Here is a 5956-nt window from a genome sequence, read left to right as displayed (position 1 = left end):
TAGTTTTGGTGCGTGTAAAAGATCTGCGGGCTCTCGGCTTGCTGCGGTCCGCGGGCCGGTTCTAATAATAAATCAATATCATCCCAGGGGCCACTGAAAACATTCTCACGGGCCGGATTTGGCCCGCGGGCCGGCACTTTGACATGTGCAATAGATCATGCTATTGGAATCATGTGTTAAGTTTTGTCAGCCTGGCAAGATGACAACTAATTAATGAGCGAAGAGGTAAGAAAGTAGCTTGGACATTTTTAACAGAGAAGTTATTGTGAGTCAAGTTTTAAATTTTAAAGTTTTAAGTTTTTTTAAATTTTTGCTTGTGACATATTTGGCATCCCTAAACTCCATTTCAGAAGGTGACAGTAATGCACCAAAAGTTGTTTGCCAATACCCCCACTTCCCCTGAACAAAAATGAAGGAAAAAAAGAAGACAACAAAAAAGTTTAAGAAAAAGCATTGATTGGTAGTCATGGGAACTTGGTTTTGGTTTAAACAATGATTGAGAACAAACTTTAAATGACCAGGATTGTACCTTTGGCATGAATGCGAAACAGGATTTTGGTTTAGGTAAGCAAAACCAGTTGTAAAGATTTTGGTGTTTTAGGATTTGAAATGGCGACAGGCAGCCACCAGTATGCTCCACAGTTCAATAGTTTGGCAAATAAGTGGAGGTTATGTGAAATGTGTGTGTGTGTGTGTGCAAACCTCTTTGAGCAAACTACTTTGTATGATGTTATGTAGCACACTCATTTTAACCATTTTAACCAAATGGGAATTTTCAACTGCTGGTCTATGACGGTTTTTTTTTTTTTTGTTTTTTTTTTTTTTCGTTTTTTTGCACGGACTGACGATAGAGAGACTGGTTGATCAGTGAAATTTACTGATGGAAGCGATGACTAAAGCGCAGTTAAAATAACATGAGGGACTGACGATGAAGGACGGAGTGCCCAGGCTGCTGACAGACGACAACGGATGGACCGGCAAAATCCTGTCAATTGCTCACCTCGGTTAATGAAAGTACTGATTGAGAATTGTGATTGGCATTATTTATTTATTTTAGGTTTTAATTAATTTTTGACCTGTGCTGAGGTAGTAAATTAGATCACCTCTTGCCTATTTCATGCAATAACACCTGTCAACTGAGATTGAGTTCCCACCTGCATATCTCAACTGCATAACCAAGTTGCATTGGATCCATGGGCTCTTTTCCTTCCTGGAAATTGCTGACATTAAAATAGGAGAGAGTATGGTTGACAAATCCATGCATGGTCCCATCAGGACTGTACATGTACTGGTAGACCATCCGAGGTATGAAGTCTGAGGTGAAGGAGATGACAAATGCCTGGCAATTGGAGGTAAGTAGGTGCTGTTAGAGGTGGTATTCAAAGAGTTGGGACAAATGGGAGTAAGCCTGGTTATGAGTGATCAACAATGCAGTTTGTATTTGTAAGACAGTGACGGCGTAACACCCACGCACGCACGCACGCACACACACACACACACACACACACACACACACACACACACACACACACACACACACACACACACACATTTCTGCAGTATGATTACATCAATCTTTCCAGTAACTACCAATGACATTAGCTGGTAGTTTAAGTGATTAGACTTACGGTTCTCTCCCAACCCTGTCAATTGCTCTAATTCACCATCATTTCAATTCATTTGGTCGTCTATTCAATGTGAATTGACGACCCAATGCAAATCATGAAAGTAAAGTGAGTTTAAAGTAAAGCAGAATATCAAGAATGACATTTTACTGAGGAAGGCTTTTATGTGTGCGCAGAGGTCGTGGGTTCGATCGTGGTTCCGGCCTTCCTGTGTGGAGTTTGCATGTTCTCTCCATGCCTACGTGGGTTTTCTGTGGGGACTCCGGTTTCCTCCCACATTCCAAGAACATGTATGGCAGGTTGACTGGGCTTTCCAAGTTGTCCCGAGGTGTGATTGTGAGCGCGAATGGTTGTTTTTCTATGTATGCCCTGGCAACCGGTTCAGGGTGTCCCCCACCTACTACCCGAAGACAGCTGAAATAGGTTCCAGCATGCCCCGCGACCCTTGTGAGGATAAAGCGGATCAGAAAATGGATGGATGGGCTTTTATGTGCTGCTCCCTGAGCCACAGGGGTAGAGTTGGTCCATGGCAAACAGGTCCTTGTTGAGGAACCAGACACACCACTGCTCAAATGACCCCATGACAACTAATATTGAGTGATGTTTTTCATTGCTCGGACATGGATCGCCGGGGTTGCCCTCTGGATCCAGGACTGGAGGTGAGCACCTGGTGGATGGGCCTCCATCCTTGGGACTTGGCTTGTGCAGCCCGGATAGACACTGTTTGTCCACCTTCTCATGGAATCATTTCCTGTGGGAGGGGCCAAAGGAGTCTGTTCTTTCGAGAGCTGGGTAAAAAAGCTTGGTTGAAAGTGGTGACGTTGGTGGTCTAGTCCCCAGCCATACAAGCTGGCTTTTGGAATGTGCAGAGATGAAAGTCCTCCGGATTTTCCCGGAATTCCGGATTTTCAAATTTTAATGAAAATTTCTCCAGAGAATTGAGGAAAAAATGCCTAAAATTAATCCGGATATTAGTTGACAACATTGAACGAACACACGTTTGAGTTCGTTGTTTTGCTTTCATGAGCGTAGCCATGTTGAGGCACTAACACTAGTAACAGTAAAGAGATTTTCGTATCTTTATAAACACACTTGCTAAACCCCAGTGGAACGAATAAAAGATGCCGTGGACAAGACAATTGTTGTCGTTAAAAATATATTTGGACAAAAAGGGAAACACAAATTGGCAGAAAAACGTGCCCGTCCGACTTCGAGTGTCGTCTCGGCTAGCTTAGTTTAGCTGTTGTCGTGTGTGACGTCGGTTGCATCGGCGCTGATTGGTTGAAATCAAAAGACGCGCTTGAGTACACGTTCGAGCTGACGCACCACAGCAGAGAGCAGCGGACTATCTAATGCTGAGGCGCGCTTCGCTCAAGTGGCGTTGCCACGACAGTAATACCCTCGCCTCGCATTCTCATGGCCTATCCATATCTCGGAGATTTCGAAATTTCGGCGAGAACGAAAGCCACAAAGGGTGCACGTGTGCACACAAAAGGAAGATTAATCATTGAATGTCGACTATTTGAATAGCGTTTTGTGTAAACTAATTCATGCGTGATCAGCCAGGTGTGTGTGTACATATATACTGTATATACTGTATGTACTTTTTTTCCCGGAATTTTCAGGAAAGTCCACTTTCATCTCTGAATGTGAAATGTTAATGTGTTTGGCTGGGAAAGAGTCTGAGCTTAGGTGTGTGAGGTCAAAAAGTTATAATTTGATAGAGTCGGGCTCTGTGGCAGCAGTCTTCCTGAGAGGGTTTGGGCTAGGGCTGGGGGAAAAAAAAGTCAACCAACTCGATTGTGTTGACAACAAAAATTGTTCGACATCCAAATTTATGCATGGAAATTGTAATTAATCATTTTAAAACCATATTTGTGATGTTCCGTGTTTTCACCAGATGCACGTACCAGTCTTCCGCCAACAAAAATATCCACCAGTGGATAATGCCCAGGGTTTGGAGTTCTTTTTTGTTTCCCGCAATATTGACAAAATGTAAATTTTATGTCATTAGTGAGAAACAGAAATAACGTCGCTTGGAAATGGGAACACATGGACATAAACGCGTAGCCTGGTCGGTGTTGTGCCGATGTAGTAGCCTTGAGGGTAAAAGATAGGATTTTTTGTCTTTGTTTTACTCATTAATTAATATAATATATATTAAACAAAGGGCTTTTTAAACATAATGTGCTTGGTAGGGGTAGGTGACATGGCTGAAAAATGTTTCGCAATATAAGTAACTCATATCAGTCAATATTCCATCCATCCACCCATTTTCTAATCCGTTTATCCCCAGGGGGGTCACGGCCTTGCTGGAGACTATCCCAGCTGTCTTTGGGCAGCAGGCGGGGGACACCCTGAACTGGCTGTCAGCCAATCCCAGGGCACACAGAGACGAACAACCATCTGCGCCTCACACTCATACCTAGGGCCGATTTAGAGTGTTAAATCAACCTGCCATGCATGTTTTTGGAATGTGGGAGGAAACCGGAGCATCCGGAGAAAACCCACGCAGGTGGCCGAAGCCGGAATCGAACCCTGCACCTCTGCACTGTGAGGCTAATGTACTAACCTGTCGACAGGCCCTCAGTCAATATTGACAATGATTATTTCTTATTTATTTAACATAAGAAAAACACCAGTAAATGTTTTTGCGTAAATGTAGTGTAATGTACAGAGGTGCTAGACTGTAAATGCGGAAGATGCTACTCCAAAGCATTATTGTTGATAGTTACATTAACCTTCATTCGGTGTTCGCACAATGTGAGTGTAGTCAACTAATACTCACTTGCAGTGCATTCATTACTATTGAACAAAGTTACGCCATAGTCTCGTTCGCATGAGTATGTGCACTTCATCATTGGTTTGGTTGCTTCTGCTTCATTGGTTTAGCTTCTTCTTTGTTGGTTTAGCTTCTTCTTTGTTGGTTTAGCTACTTCTTCGTGTTTGGAGTCAGCTGCACAATGCTGGGGTCGGGATTTGCTGCATAAATTTTATCTATCGAACATTTAATCGAAGGCATTTTCTATTGATCTAGATCACATGTCTATCGTGATACATACAGTATTGATATTATATTATTGCCCAGTTCTAAGTAGAAATTGTTTTTACTTACATTGATAATGACAGCCACTTTGGCAACTCCTCTCAGGATGTTGTACCATATACCTGGAGAAAAAATGTCAAATATATAAAAAAAAAAAATGTTGTACCATATACCTGGAGAAAAAATGTCAAATGTATAAAAAAAATGTAATATCTGGGTGTCTGCATTGTCTGCAAGTCACAACAATTTGTCTTAAAATAACATGTAAAGGTCTACGCAGGGTGGAAAAGGGATGTGACTCTTTAAACACTGATCATTTGTCATACTTTCTTTGGCAGCAATAATCTCAACCAAAAGTTCCCCGTTGTTGCAGATCAGCCGTGAACAATGGTCGCAAGTATATAATGGTCTTTCCAAAACGTTTTGGTTCAGCAATATTCTTAGGATGTCTTGTATGAATTGTTCTCTTTAAGTAATGCCGTTGCATCGCAATCAGTTTAAGCTGACAGTGGCACTCCAGGACGCCAATTTTCTTACGTTGTTCTTCTCATTTATTTGTTAATTTTCTTCTTTCCATTGTTGTTGTTGTTGTTAAAACAGGACTCACACCATAGCAATTCCAAGAATCAATTATGGCTCAATCAACCTCAAACCGTACCTGAAATCCGTAGCTAACAAGACGTGCGCAGCGGCAGATCCACCACCACACACAAGCGCAAAGGCAACGTTGCTTTCCGCATCATATGGATTTGTGGCTTGAATGGTGAGAAGCTGCATTTAGTTTGCCTGAGTCACAGAAGTTTCACAAACTGGACAGAAGCCAAGAGTCTACCACACCATGATGTTAATTAGCACCATGGTACCTTTGTTCGTGGACAAAGTCCTTCATGTCCACACTTGGGAAGTCAAATTGAGCAAACCATACTTGGTTCTACGAGTTAGGTAGCTAACACCTCCTCGCTTCCAGACACTTTTGACTGGCTGGTGCACTCTCACTCAGGTGTTTTGTTGTCTGAGGGCTGCTTTGTTGCTGTTGTAAAGCTTCACCGGGCAGACAGATGTGTTCAATAAAATGATGGCAACAGAGAAACCAAGATTGAAAGTTTCCGCCCAGAATGTGCTCTTTGCACATAATGCCATGATGTCATATCTGATAGCTGTTTTCCGGTTTTATTCCTAACCTCCAGTAAATAGCTGAGTATGACACACACACACACACACACACACACACACACACACACACACACACATATATATATATATATATACACAAAGAAAGAGAGCG

The sequence above is a fragment of the Hippocampus comes genome, unplaced genomic scaffold, assembly GCF_001891065.2.
Source record: "Hippocampus comes isolate QL1 unplaced genomic scaffold, H_comes_QL1_v1.1 scaffold180, whole genome shotgun sequence".
In the NCBI taxonomy this organism is placed as follows: domain Eukaryota; kingdom Metazoa; phylum Chordata; class Actinopteri; order Syngnathiformes; family Syngnathidae; genus Hippocampus; species Hippocampus comes.
This window is presented reverse-complemented; position numbering follows the sequence as displayed.